The sequence below is a fragment of the Bombus vosnesenskii genome, unplaced genomic scaffold (genome assembly GCF_011952255.1).
Source record: "Bombus vosnesenskii isolate JDL3184/JDL3185 unplaced genomic scaffold, Bvos_JDL3184-5_v1.1 scf7180000013340, whole genome shotgun sequence".
NCBI lineage: Eukaryota > Metazoa > Arthropoda > Insecta > Hymenoptera > Apidae > Bombus > Bombus vosnesenskii.
Window position 1 is genome coordinate 1,047,859 of NW_022882977.1, and position 14,737 is coordinate 1,062,595.

General features: G+C 39.4%; 1 long non-coding RNA gene across 1 annotated transcript; it reads left to right on the plus strand.

Moving 5' to 3' along the window:
- Nucleotides 1–8,824: 8,824 nt before the first annotated feature.
- On the plus strand, nucleotides 8,825–12,607 carry LOC117236124. The gene is made up of 2 exons (XR_004493791.1): nucleotides 8,825–11,795; nucleotides 11,915–12,607. It is a non-coding gene; the product is annotated as an uncharacterized LOC117236124 (long non-coding RNA).
- Nucleotides 12,608–14,737: the final 2,130 nt, after the last annotated feature.

Below are 14,737 nucleotides of genomic sequence, written 5' to 3' on the forward strand. Positions count from 1 at the left end.
GTACAATTTCGGAGAATAGGCGCGCGTTGCTCTCGTTCAACCATTAAGTAGCCGTCGATCGTGCACGATTTACGGGCTAAGAGTAACAACACAGACACACACACAGATAACGCGGAATAACTGCGCCATACGAAGAGATTCGAACGGTGGGATCGTTTCAAGTTTTACGCTACATCGGTGGCCGCGCTTTCCAACGCGATTGCATCAAATTGTCGTAGCATTTACAATGGAAAGATAGTTGCACCGATGTTCCTCTAAAGCTTGCGGCGAACGAATCGTTCACCTTCGTGCACGTTCGGGATACGCGCGAATCGGAGAACGAGTCGACTAAAAAAGCTCCGCGAACAATTATTTTCGTATGGGCGAATGAGGGATTCCGCTTTGTCGTAGGATGTCGGTGACGCGACGAGTTTGCGAAACCGATAGCTCGAAACGATAGCGCTTGCACGAAGAAAAGCGACTAGCAATAGGTGGAAAGTTGCGACGAATGGCCGGAAACGTGTCTGCCGATGGTGCGTACTATCGTGTTCATGGTGCCGATCTCGCGACGAGTGTCACCAACTGTGAAGGGACAGAGAGAGAAAGTGGAGTAGTATCGAAAGCAGTATCACGCAGAGATTCAGTTTTAGCGAGGCTAATTCGCCAACATTTTGTAATCGAGTCGCCAATTCGATTTTGTGTTCAGATTAGGGGGCGGAGGAAAATAAAACGCAAGACAGAGACAGCAGATAGTGGTAATTGCGCGTTAATGGTTCGATTAAAGCCGATAATTTCCGGGTTTCGTTTCTTTTTCTGTCGCACACGCAGATTTGCCGACTCTCTCGTTTGCGTTCCGGCAAGCAAATTCGCTAAAATTCTTGCCCTTTCGGTCGAGCGCCCAGCTGTAAAACATAGAATTATAGAACGGTGATAAAGTCCGTCGTTACACGTATATCGAATAGTTTCGATGAATGCCAAATTGCAAAGCAGTATTTCAAGTTATCTTTACAAATATCGCTCCACTTACGAAACGAACAGACGATCGAAAGGGACGAAGAACGACGAGTAACGAGAATCTAATCTCGACGATCGAGATTGTTTTCTCTTGCTGGCTTGTTTCGCCGTTATCTTGCTATTACAAAAGTGGCAAAAGTATGAAGCGATCAAGGGATTAAAGGACAGTGGCTAGGATAGGAATGCGCAAAAGAGAGGGGGAGAAATAGAGCGGTGCGAGAGAAATCGGTACAAGTAGGAAGGAAATAGCGGGGCGAGTTGGTGAAAAACGAATTGATAGGCCAGTCGGTGCTCGATACGAAGCAACAACACTTTCCCTATCTCTTCGCTGTCGTCTCGATGTTTCGCCTCTTTCCCGGTGGAAAAAGCGCATCACAAAATCGCAAAGACTGCCATTTCACCATTCTCAGTAAAAACGAAATAAGAAGAAAAGAACATCGCGTAACGATATCCACGATTATTTCGAGAACATCGTCCATGCTCGAACATTTTCCGCTTAGATCGACCCTTCCAACTGCCGCGTCGTACAACGGGCCGTATCCTCGTGACCGAACGATTCGAGAAACGGTCACGATTGTTTTTGTAAGTCGCGATAGAACCCGTCGATTCGTCAGAATCTATCCGCGTTGAAGTCGTCGCGCGGATACACTTACGTAAGTTCGCCGTTCAAGGAAGCGTGACGTTTCGATGCCATTAGTGTCCGATTAAACGAAAGGACGAATCGAAAGGTTAATTTCGACGATTCTCTCTTTAGCGGCGAGTGGATCGCAACGCGCAATTTTCTCTCTACGTTGAAAAAAAAAAAAAAATATCTCGGCTACCGTTGTACGTACCAGCTGACGGGGCGATATCGTTAATTCTAAACCGATAAACAAAGACATTTCTTCGAGAAGTCGGAACGCGACCCACACTTATCTCTACGGATAATCGACTACGATGAAGGAGGAAGTCTGACGTTGCAACGCAAAAGTGAACACATTAGATGTAAATTAAAAGCTAATTAAAAAAAGAAGAAAGGAAAGAATAATATATCGTAACGCGCGATCTATCAAAACAAAATGAACAAAGTAATAAGACGCAAGTAAGCAAAGAAAAAAAAAAATAAAAAAGCGATTCCATTACTCGATTTATTAGATCTTAGATGCGAGTTTTACCGAGGAATATTTCATCTATCTTTTATTAGACGAAACGAGCAAAGGCTAGACGAAGCGAGACTTTCACGTTGTGTACGAAAGGGAGAAAGAGAACGCGAGAATGGCTATGAGAAAATGACAGTGTAATTGCACGTGAGTTTTTAAGGGAAAATCGAAGAGCGCGTGTCGATGATTCAAAATCGGAAATGCGTGTGAGCGAAGTTCCGTGTGCGTGACGATGAAAGCGAATGATCGAGGAGCGTGTGTAACGAGAAGAGTGAGACAGATTTAAAAAAAAAAAAAACAATAATTATACAGAGATTTACGTTACGAGCCTTTATTACGATACTTGAACTTTTCGCCTCGCTACTTTAGTTAGAAAAAGGAAAATTTTAAGACGCGCATTATAAATTACCAGCCTAGCTAAATCCAACAAGTGAAAAAATGCAAAATAACTGCGCGGAAGATAAATTTATTATTATTAAAATTAGTACTACTGTTATAAATCTATTAACTAATACTATTACTACTATTACTATTATATTACTACTACTACTACTACTACTACTACTACTACTACTACCACTACTACCACCACTACTACTACTACTACTACTACTACTGTACTACTACTACTACTACTACCACTACTACTACTATACTACTACAACTACTACTACTACTACTACAACTACTACTACTACTACTACCGCTATTACTACCACTACTACTACTACTACTAGTACTACTACTGCTACTGCTACTATTACTATTACGACAACTACCGCTATTGGTACTGTTAGCACTTCCATTTCCTGCTGCTGATACTACTACTGTTACTACCAACATCACCACTACTACTGCTGCTGCTAGTGTAACTACTATTATTACTCTTACTATTACTATTACTACTACTATTACTATTGCTATTACTACTACTACTGCTGCTGTTGCTACTACCACTACTACTACTACTACTACTACCACTACCACTACTACTACCACTACCACTATTACTACTACTACTATTACTATTACTACGACTACTACTACTACTGCTGCTGCTGCTACTACTATTACTACCGTCATCGTTACACTACTACTGTTGCATATTATTGCTAACTATCAACAGTAGTGTGGCCATTATTTCCGTTGTTATTATTATCTACGTCTGTTATTATTATTACTACTATTATTGCTGCAACTGCTGATACTACTACTACTACTACTACTACTACTACTGCTACGACTACCAATACTGTACGCTGTTACTATTACTATTACTACTGATACTAGCACTAAATACGACTACAACTACTACTGTTACTATCGACGTGAGGAGAAAGATGAATATGGCGAAATGATATTTAGTTAACGAGATGAGAAACTACTCTGTTAGACGGTCATAGCTGTTAGAGGTATAAATAGAGCATAGATAGGTAGCTAGGTAGTTGGTACGGTATCAAGGTATGGTATCGTTACAAGTGGAATTATCGAGTAATCGTTATGAAATTCCCGATTCCTTTTTAGATCAATATGCGAAAGAGGCTGGTTTTGTATGTTAGACTGGATCGGTGATATGCCAACACATATACACACGCGCACACATACATACTTTTACAAATACACGAGTTCGAGAAGCCAATGCGTTGTTATTCCGTTCGGTTGCCATCGGCAGACTTTTGTCGTCCGTAAAACTAAAACTTGACGAAGGGGAGGATGAGCTTTCACCTCGATCGGGGTTTCGTCGTCGGAGATCGCGGGCCAAAACAAACCTTTCTACGATCGTTTGTACGTTTTCTTAAGAATTTTCAGCTTTTTAACCAACACTCTTTCTCCATTTTTGCTTGAATACGCTCGAGGCTGCGTTTCTCTTGAAGCGAGATAACCGCGTCTAGCAAACGAGTCGATTCTCTCTCGGCATGATCAACCACTTCGGCACGTGGTCGATATGAAAAATTGATCGATCTCCGACATCAAGCGTCCCACCTGCCACAAGTCGAACAAACAAACAAACGAACAATCTTTCGAACTTCCATTGCATTCCGTTGTGTCTAGTAACTAATTTGAGAGCCGAAAGACCGATCGAACCAATCAATCCACGTTTAACAACAATAAACAGAACAGAAGAAGAAACGAAGCTAATCAAATCCGTGTTAATTAAGATCCTACGATATTTACACTGCGTTCCATTTAGTATTGCACAAGAGTGGCGATGCAACGTAGCGATTCAGCGAGAACGGTATGTCGAGTGCAGGTGGCCGCCGACACCTCGCCTTCTTTTACCTTCTCGGCGTAAGCGTAAAAGTCGTTAGCGAGAATGCTGTTCATTTTGTACAACAATCCATGTATATTTCCTCGCGTAGAATAAATGGATGGTATCGCTAGCCGGCAAATGCGAACGAAACGAACGAGCGAAAAAAAAACAACAAAAAAAAAAGAAACAGCAGCAAAAAGAAAAAACAAGAAAAAATAATGTTCCTTCGTGCTAGAACCTGCGTGCTTGCAAAGGGATGCCAACTGTTGAACTTGTCGCTCTGCCAAATTCACATGGCTCCACTCCGGCAAATCTTGCATATCGCTATTAGTCGGATCGATCGCTGATCGTCGCTCGTCCAACCGTTCCTCTTCGCATCGTCCGGCTTTGGCAACCGGCTGCTGGTGCTAGGAAAAATGTAAAAAGGCAGAGCGAGACTGAGAACGAATGACTGAGAGAGAAAGAGAGAGAGAGAGAGAGACTCAGAAAGGGTGAGATGAAAGTGAGGAGGAGCGTGAGTTGTGAGGAAGGAAGCGTGAAACAAGGAGGACGGGTGACTGAAACGATCGAGACAAAAGAGTCCAGCATGCATTCCAATGTAACTAACTGAAAATTAATCTAGAGAAAGAGAGAGAGAGAGAGAAAGAGCTAGTCCGCTATGAAGCTACTAGTTACCTATATTCCGCTGTCGCCGCGTCGTGCCGTAGAGAACGAACAATTTCTTATTAAACTTAACGCTACTTAACGCGAGAAACGATAGATATGCACACCGTCACGTTCTCTTTTCGCAGCAAGAACGCCGAGTAAGCCGTGGTTTCGCGATCAGCCTGGGCTAGAGCTTACTAACTTAACGAAACAGTTGTACGAATTATTAGCGATGACAGGTTCGTCGAGCATCCCCTGTTACGCTGCACTTGTCACGGACAAATCTCCATCGCTTTTCCATTTCATATTCCTTGATAAAATTGCTCACGGTTACGCGAATAATCGGCGATAAGTTTAAAAGAGTTTGACGGTTTGTAAAAAGGAGCGTAGCTCGCGGCAGGGAAATTTGAAGGAAAACAGGGGATGGTCGAGTGATGGTCGCATGGCATATGGCGCGTATTATAGTTTAAAGAGGAAGAAGAATATAGAAAGAAGACCACTCGTAGATCGAGCGAATCACGCTTTCCAGTGGTATAGTTAGATATTACAATTGGCGCTAAACGAGGCAACTATCCGATACGCCGTGATAATTTTAGAAACTGAAAGATTAACGTTCGTTGTCAGCGACAGTTCCATCGACTTCAGCCGGATCGTGCGCTGAATTGCTCCAACGAAAACGCCGGATAGCAATTCGTTTCTGCGTTACACGCGCGATATACGTCTATCCGTGTAGAATGAGAGGAAGGAACAAGCAAATAGGAATTATGTGCACGTATATCTAAAACGTAACTTGGACGGAGATGGGAACGAAGGCCGAAGAACTAATTGGAGGAGAAATCTCGCTCGCGACTACATACGAGCAACTGAGAAATCAGTTTTTAACGAGAAAGTGATAAAGTAACGTTGCTACGTACGTTTACGAGCGCATACGTAAATACGTGGAGAGACGAACGGACGAAGAACCAGACACCAATAGCAACACGAACAAACAGGGACACATACATACATACACAGACACACACGAAACATGTATACACACAGTGGGCACGAACGATACTTTGATTAAGCTATATTATAGTAGGCCACGCGAGAAATCAGGAAAGCTGAACGGACGAGAAAGAAAGAAGGGAAAGAGAAGAGAAGAAATGTCCATTGGAAACGAGGGCGGCAATGCGGTGGCGGCTGCCTCTGCCACTCTAGTTGATCGGGATTTGTTTTATTAATTAATTAATTACTCAATTAATTAATTAATCGAGAACTCATTTATATAGTGTGGAGCACTGTTTTAAGTGCTTTTCATTTTTTGGCTGTGTGAAGCTTCAACCGAAGTAATTCAAAGGGGTGGAGAGAAAACAAAAAAAATGATGTAATTTATCGTATTGGCTTTGCATAATCACTCTCGACAATTTTTCTGACGCAAGGAAAATAAACTAAATAATGAATAACAATATTAATAATAATAGAAATAATAATAATAATAATAATAATAATAATAATGATAATGACTTCATAAGTAAAACCGTAAAATACTAGACACGAAAGCCGAATAAAAATATATCTACACGCGCAGAGAGTGTTATTCAGCAAAGATGAAACCATGATTAACAATAATGAATAATAATAATAATAATAATAATAACAACAACAATAAATAAGAAGTAATGGGAAATAATAATAATAATAATAACAACAACAACAACAACAACAACATTAGTACTAATATGTAATAATAACGCTAATACTAACAATAGTAATAATTAATGTGTAATTAAATAACAAGTAATAATAACAATACTAATAATAATAATAAAAATAATAATAATCGATAAGTAATGAACGCTACATCTCCCTCGGTACGTTATACATATTATAATTCCGTATCTCCGTTTGTACGCATTTTAACAAATGAAAACAAGGATTACTACAGGATATATTTAAACGAGCAAAGAAAAAGATGTATAAATAACAAAATACTATACTCTTAACGGTACTAGTTCAGATAAACATCCTGCCGAGTTGCCCCGGGTTACGCTAAGAGCCACCTGGCCTGCATTAAAACAAAAAAGAAAAAGAAAAAAAATACTACGTTTATAAGCGCTAAGAAAAGCTAAACCGATCGCCTTACAGAGTGGGACACGATAATAACAGACAACATAAGGAAGATATTTAAAAAAAAAAAAAAAAAAAGTCGATTAAACGCGTAAATACTACCGTAAAGTCTCAGTACACAGTCGGCATACACGCGCGAACACGTACACACGCACACGTTCACACAGGATATAATATACACACACGTACTCGTACGAAACAGAAACGCATATAAAAGTAACTCGTATACATACGCGGAAAGGGTATAGAACGATAAAAAAAGACAAAAGAGAAAAACCAAAAAAAAAAAAAAAAAACGAAGAGAAAGAAACACATAATAATCTATTTTTCGCCCGAGCAAAGTGATTCTATAACGTAAATTGTACTGTATCGTTAACGAGGAGGGAACGAAAGAAAGAATGGCTAATTTTTCTAACGAACATACCGCAAGCCTCGACAGCAAAACGGTGTCTCTTTTTTTTTTCTTTCTTTTTTTTTCCCCCTAATCGTCCTCCGCCGACGATGAGAGTTTTGTAAATCTAATCTACTATTTCTATACATTCAAGCGTTTTGTAAGGTGTCGCGCAATTGCAACTGCGAAAGGGTCAAAATACGATAGCACAGCAGAGACCGCGGTCGTCGGCCGATCTCCGCACGAACCTCGTGGCTCGCGTCGACACACCGAGTACATGCCGAATGAAAAACAAACGTGTTGTTGAAAGCTTGGCGACATTTCGTCGGCCGCGAACGCGAACTCAAAACACCACCTCTTCGCTTTCCCCTGCATCTAATCCGAATTTTTGTCCAGCGCGCGACCCGCGCGCCCACGCACACCCACGCGCCTCACACTCGCATCATTCTCGCACCGGAATTCGCTTCAACGAGCTGTCTGATTCGACTGCCACTTTTTACTCGCGAGTTGACAGTTTCTCCGCGAACGCGCTCGAGCGTCCAGCCGAACCGCATCCCGCTCGTTCATTCAAATCGCCAATCGACGATGCGCTTGCACGACGCATCCTCCTCTTTGTACAGTTTACAAATACACTAATTCGCGTTCACTTTTTCGCGTGTGGGAAGAAAGAGAGAAAGAAAGGGAAGAAGGGAAGAGGCAAGGGAACGGAAGGAGGAAGGAAAGAACGAGACACAGGCGTGGTTCAGCTCGACGATCGGATTTCGAATTGATTGCCGTCGATTAATCGCCGCGAACCAACGAAATGCCACACGCTTGTTCGATAGAGCGGCGGATGGCGCGAGATCGGCGGCCGATCGACGCGTTGCGACGCTTAACAATATTTCCTTTAGCTGCTTCGAAAGTGGAAAACAATGGCATAATGGAAACGGTGGACGACAGGAGCGCGAGGAACCGGGAGGCGCGTTTACGCGAGAACGAACAGGATAGCGGGAATGGTTTGAGGTTCGAACGTGCTTAACGAGGCACGGAAACCGAGTTCCGTTCGCAAGCCGGGTACCAAGGCACTCAGGGCAACGATTAATATCGATCAACTTATTTGTACGATGATCTAGGCTATTTACGTTGTATGTCCATGATGCCGGAAAAGATATAAACGATGCATTTGTAGGCATTAAAAAAAAAAAAAGCAAAGTAAATAAATAAGGCGACGCGCGTCGCCTTCTCTAAACGAGATATAACATTTTGAATAAAAAAATAAGTATATAAATATATATATATATATATATATGTATATATATATGTATATGTATATATATATATATATACAAATATAGAGATTACGGAGTACATAGGTGGAAATGGAAACTTATTTCCCCCGTGGCTGACTGCTGCGCGCGATTACGAAGCTAAAAGAGCGTGATGTTCGGTTACTTTTCTACAAAGCAATTTTAATTTTCATTCGCGAAATTGCCTGTATCGTTGGAAAATCTGGCGATAATATTTTCGTTGGAATGCAAACGAAACGCTTGGATCTCGTGACACGAGCTTCGCGTTATCGGCGAATCTTCTAAACGCGACGTACTTTCGATGCGACGCTATTTGTCTTGCAGCGTGTTCGCGTCCACTAGCCAGCCCTATCGTCGTTGCATATACAAGTTTCTACCGTAGTAAATGGAAGCCCGTTTGTCACTGAAAGTAAAAATCACAATAATTGGTTTCTCTCGATAAAGCGTGGAAGAAATGGGCTGTGGGGAGGGAGAAGGTAATAGACGACGCGAACCGCGAAGAGGAGATAAAGGCGCGGTAAAGGCGAGATAAGCAGACGCGAGGAAAGTCTTTGAGAAACGATCGAGATACCTGCGAGTGTGACTCGTAAGCGAAGATTAATTATATCGGGTGCTCGAAACGAGAGAAGAGGAAGGAAAAGGCGGTGATCGCGCGTAATATTTTTAGAAGCTCGCGCCAGATAGGAAGGGAAACGGCGTTACGGTAGTAGGAGGAAACGACAGGAGGGAAGATAGAAGAGAAATAGGCATTCAATGATAAACAGAATTTACTATCTATTTGTCGATTAAAATTCACCAGTCGAAAAGGGAAAAAAAAAAGCGGAAACAATATGAAGGAGAGAAAAAAATGATTACTACTTATCGATTAGCTATAAAACATTATTAAGGGCAGATATGTAGTACTCATATAGTCTATTTGTTAATGTTTCAGATATTTTATTAAATGTTGATATAATGTACTACGACATTCCTTGTTTGTGCCGGAATCCCCGCAATCTAGTGTTTAAACGAAAAGTAAAAAAGCAAAAAAAAAAAAGAAAAGAAGAAGATGAACCGAGAAGAGAAAGAGAGAGAGAGAGAGAGAGAGACGATACGTAAAAATGAAACTAAAAGAGGAAGGCAAATACAAACGAGAATGCTCCACCCGTGTCAACCGATGTACTTAAACGTTACTCGAATATCGATCGATCGGTTAATCGTTCGTTAAGATGAAAGCAGAATGAAAGAATGCAAAGGAAAAAAAACATCATTGAAACTACGTATATAGACGTACGCATAATTATATTATACATCTCAATAGTTCCCTACACGATGCCTTCGTACAATCGAGTCGGCAATTCGCGTACACACAAGAGATGCAAAAATCGCGCCGATTTACGATAATGGAAGGATAGAAAAAAAAAAGGTGAATAGGGAGGGGGGAGGGAGGATAGCGAGCGAACGAACTAATTTCCATGAAGAAAAGAGCGGACAAGAAATATTTTATTACGTATATAATGTATACTAGCCATAACGCGCCCGTCAACGAGATCCCCTAACTACTTTTCTATTGGCATGCATTATCTTCGAAATCATCGAAACATTCCTTGAGAAAAATTGTAACACGCGACAACGTCCTTTATCCGTTCAATTTTTCACGCGATCGGCGCCAAGAGTTTAGCGGATCGTAAAATGTAAAAATAAAATAAAAGATCGTAAAACTTAATTCATCGGAAATTCGATTAAACTTTAAATCGTTACGGAATCGTTTGATTTCGATTTCTGTTCGAATCGCGCGTATACCATTGCGTTACATCGATCTTCAACTAAATCTAATTTCATGCATAACGTTTCTTATTTATTTGATCTTGAAATTGTAGTCTGCAGAAAAATCTGCGATCATTTGTTGCTGCGATTTAAAATTAAGGAAATTCACTGTATTGTGAAGATCCGCTAAAACACCGACGAACTTTCCTATGCCTTACTCGATACGCGTTGATATCGCTGAATAGGTTCGTTGGGTTGGCCGGTCGTGGAAACGCGATGCACAAAGCGTGACAAAGTCCCTCCGCGAGAGGAGAAGAAAATTGAACGGATGTACGCGTACGGAGCGTTTCTTTTCGCATGAGGGGTTGACTGGCGTTCGTAACGTTAAAATCGCGAACAAAGGCAGAGGGATGAACGAAGAGAGAAAGGTGGAGAGAATGTGCGAGAGCGATGGAGTTGGAGAGAGCGTTGGAAAGATCATAGGAGGCTCGACAGAGGTACGAGAGGTGTTTACGATAGAAAAATCTTGGTCCGTTGCGCAGCAGGAAGGCAACAGCGATTATGAATATATTTATAGGAACGCGAGACTTTCGTATATGTAGAATCGAAAGGTCACACGGCTGCGCTCACGAATAATTTTGTAACGTTTTATAAATAAATTGGCATATCGACTTTATCAATCGGAAACGAACGAAAGAGAGGAAACCTTCCCTCCGGAAATAAAAAGGAAGAAAAGTCGGAGAAGGGACGAAAGTGGGAGCGAATGCTAGCGAGAGGAAAACGAAAGAAAGAAAGAAAGAAAGACGCGTAAATAAATTAATTCTCACTTCTCCATCGATGAACGCTCTGCTGGTTTGGAGCTGTAGTCATATCGTTAGTGTATAAGTCTGTATGTGACGATGTTAATTATTGTAATATAAAGAAAAGAGCAAGATGAAAAAGATAAAACCAAACCATTATTACTACGTAGGAGCATTTCAAATGAAAATTAACGGATGGTGTTTAAAGGAGAACAGAGAAACGGATAACGACGCTATTTGTCTGGTATTACCGGGCATGCCTCAAAATAGATTTTTTATAAATCGCAAAAATCTGTTTCCGACCTTTTTCATTGAATATTCTCATATTCGAGACTTGACTCTCTCCGTTTCTGTTTTTCGCAATGTGGACCGCATTTACTTGAGAAAACGAACGAACGAACGAAAGAGGGAGAGAGAGAGAGAGAGAGAGAGAAAGTGAGAGAAAGCAACAGAGAGAGAGAGAGAGAGAGTGAACGAAACAGAAAGAGTGAAAGGCGGGGCGAATGAGAGAGAGAGAGAGAGAGAGAGAGTGATAAAATTGGTAATATATGAAGAAGAGAGCGTGAAAATAAATATGAGGAAAGATAAAGTGCATTAGTGCGATCAGAAGCAAAGATGAGGAAAAAATGAATACAGAAAGGAAATGAATGAGAAACAGAATGTGTGTGAAAAATGATAAGACGAGAGAGAAGAAAGAAAACAAGAGAGAGATGAAGAAGCAATCGCACCTCGACCGAATTTAAACCTATAATTTCCTCTCACACCTTTGCGCAGTGTTTTGGGCCTTTCCGTCCAATACGCAATGTACCACTGTCATTATTTATTTAATTTTTGCAATCTACGTACAATAAAATTGTTGTTGCTGAAACGATAAGTGTAAATGTGTATACTGTACATTCAACCTTCGTTTTAAAATCATCATTAAGATCTCACTGGACCAGGATTCTTGCCGTCCTGGCGTGTGTTGTAATTGTACATGTACATATACATGCGTATTTTTTAATATCAGACGGTAATTTACTCGATAATTAGGATCGCTTATTAGAGTATATATGTATGTATATATGCATACATACGTACGTACATAAGATATAATATATATGTACACATATGCATCCGTACATGTGTGTATGTATATGTATACATATATGTACACATATATGAAAAAAAGAAAAATGAGAGCGGCATTCCCGACGCCGATGTCTGCGATGAACGATCTCCGAAAGGAATAAAGCACTTTCACGTAGTATCGTGTTTCTCTCACTGTTTCTCTCACTACCCTTGTATTCCTAATCATTACAGAGATTGATTTCTTAAATGGTATCCGCAGAAATCCAGCTAACGACAAATTCTATTCTTACGAAGTATCGTCGAAAATGTCAACTTCTCGTTTAAAAGTTATAAACTACTCTAAAATCTTTGAACTTTGATACTCGTAACTATTACATTCTTCTTTCGATTACAATGCCTTCTTAATGCTTTGCGCCTTTTACGTTTTAAAGTTTTTATAATATTCGTGTAAATGAATCAAATTTGATATGAAATAAAATTATCGTACGACAGACGAGATACGTTAGTCAATGATTATACTCAGCAAAGCTTTGTATCGTTTCTACGGTTGCCGATACAGTAGAAAATAATATTATGATGCCATCTATACTCAGAATTTAAACTATCTATGATTAATTCCTGTGGAATAAAATTCTATAAGATTTCCTATATTTCCTATATTCGGCTACGATTATACCACAGATGAGATATATATAGAGTAGACGTGACCATTGACTTCTGTAGATGTGACTGATAGACATGATCGATGGACGTAACCATTGGATGTGACATTGTGACATCATTGACTACCTTGTCGGTGTGTTGATATCATTAATTAAGGACAGAATAGACGTGACATTAAGTGGGACTTTGTATCCCAGGTTCTGAAATACCAGTTTGGAAAAAATTTGAGTATTTCCTACGCCCTCTGCGATTTGCTACAGCCAACACAGTAAATATCACAGATAACTTATTTTTAATTTCACAGGAAAATTTAGTTTCAATTTAAACCATTACCATAAACGAGATACAGAAATAGACATGATATTCAATGCTTTCTCAAGCTCCACGTTTTGGAGATCATCTGATCACCCATACCATTTTCGTATCGCATGCGACTTTACCGATTCGGTATAGTGCTGGTTTGAATTAAAAATACATACTCTTGCACGTATGAAATTATAAATAAAATATAGAGTAGGATATTCCATAATATAGAATAGGATATCCTACAATCGCAATGGAGTATAGAATTCTATACTTCTACAATACTTCAGAAAGTATTACACACCATTAAAAAATAAAAGACTGTACACTACACATATGTATACGTTACACACTATCAAAATAATAATAGTTAATGATTCGTTTAACTAGTTCCAAATTAAATTGTAACTTCATATATCTGAAACAAAAATGTGAATTTTTTAATCTTTTCTATTTTCATCTTCGCATTCTCAAATCAATTATTAATTACATATTATCAAGTGTAGGTACTGTGACTCATAAACTTGCAATACAATTTATCGATAACCTAAATAGACGAATTACGCCAAATGGAAAGAAGAAAAAACCAATAAAAAGAATAAAAAATCACCAAAATCTTGCTTCTGTGGATAAATACATGTACAGTCTATATCAATCTGGTAGATCGGACTTTCATATGGACCAGCGAGCGCAGACAAACGGAACAACGAGTATGAGAGAATGTCTCTTTTTACCTAGCAACAAAACAATACTTCAACCTCCCGTAATAGTCATCCGCTCGATCATCCCTACAAATAAGACTGTACCACTTACTACTGAGGAATCTGCCATTGATATTAAACATATGTGAGAAACTGTTAAATTTATCCTAAAAACTCTAGAATCTCAACGAAATATTCAGACACTTCCACCATATGTACAATGTATTTTTTATATATACTTCATACAAAAATATTATACTCTATAAAAAGATAAACATTGCAGTAAATATAGTAAATATAGAACGATATTTATTAGATTTAATTTTGGAAATTGATATCTGCCGATGTTGATATTATATCTATAATAATACTCAAGGATAGAATTTATAAGTTATATTTCCATCGCTATATTGTGATGTCATATCTTGTCCCGAAATTGGTTAACGCTTAAATCTTTGATAGTCATTTATTCCCTTTTTTCAATTTTTATCTTCTTAATAAGAGTGCGATTCACTAACATTAATACATTTATTTAGATGAACGTTTTTAAATTTATTTAGAACGTATATTTTGTGCATTAATTAATGTAACATCATTATGACTTATCTAGCAAATTTTGGAATGATTTATGAAAAATTT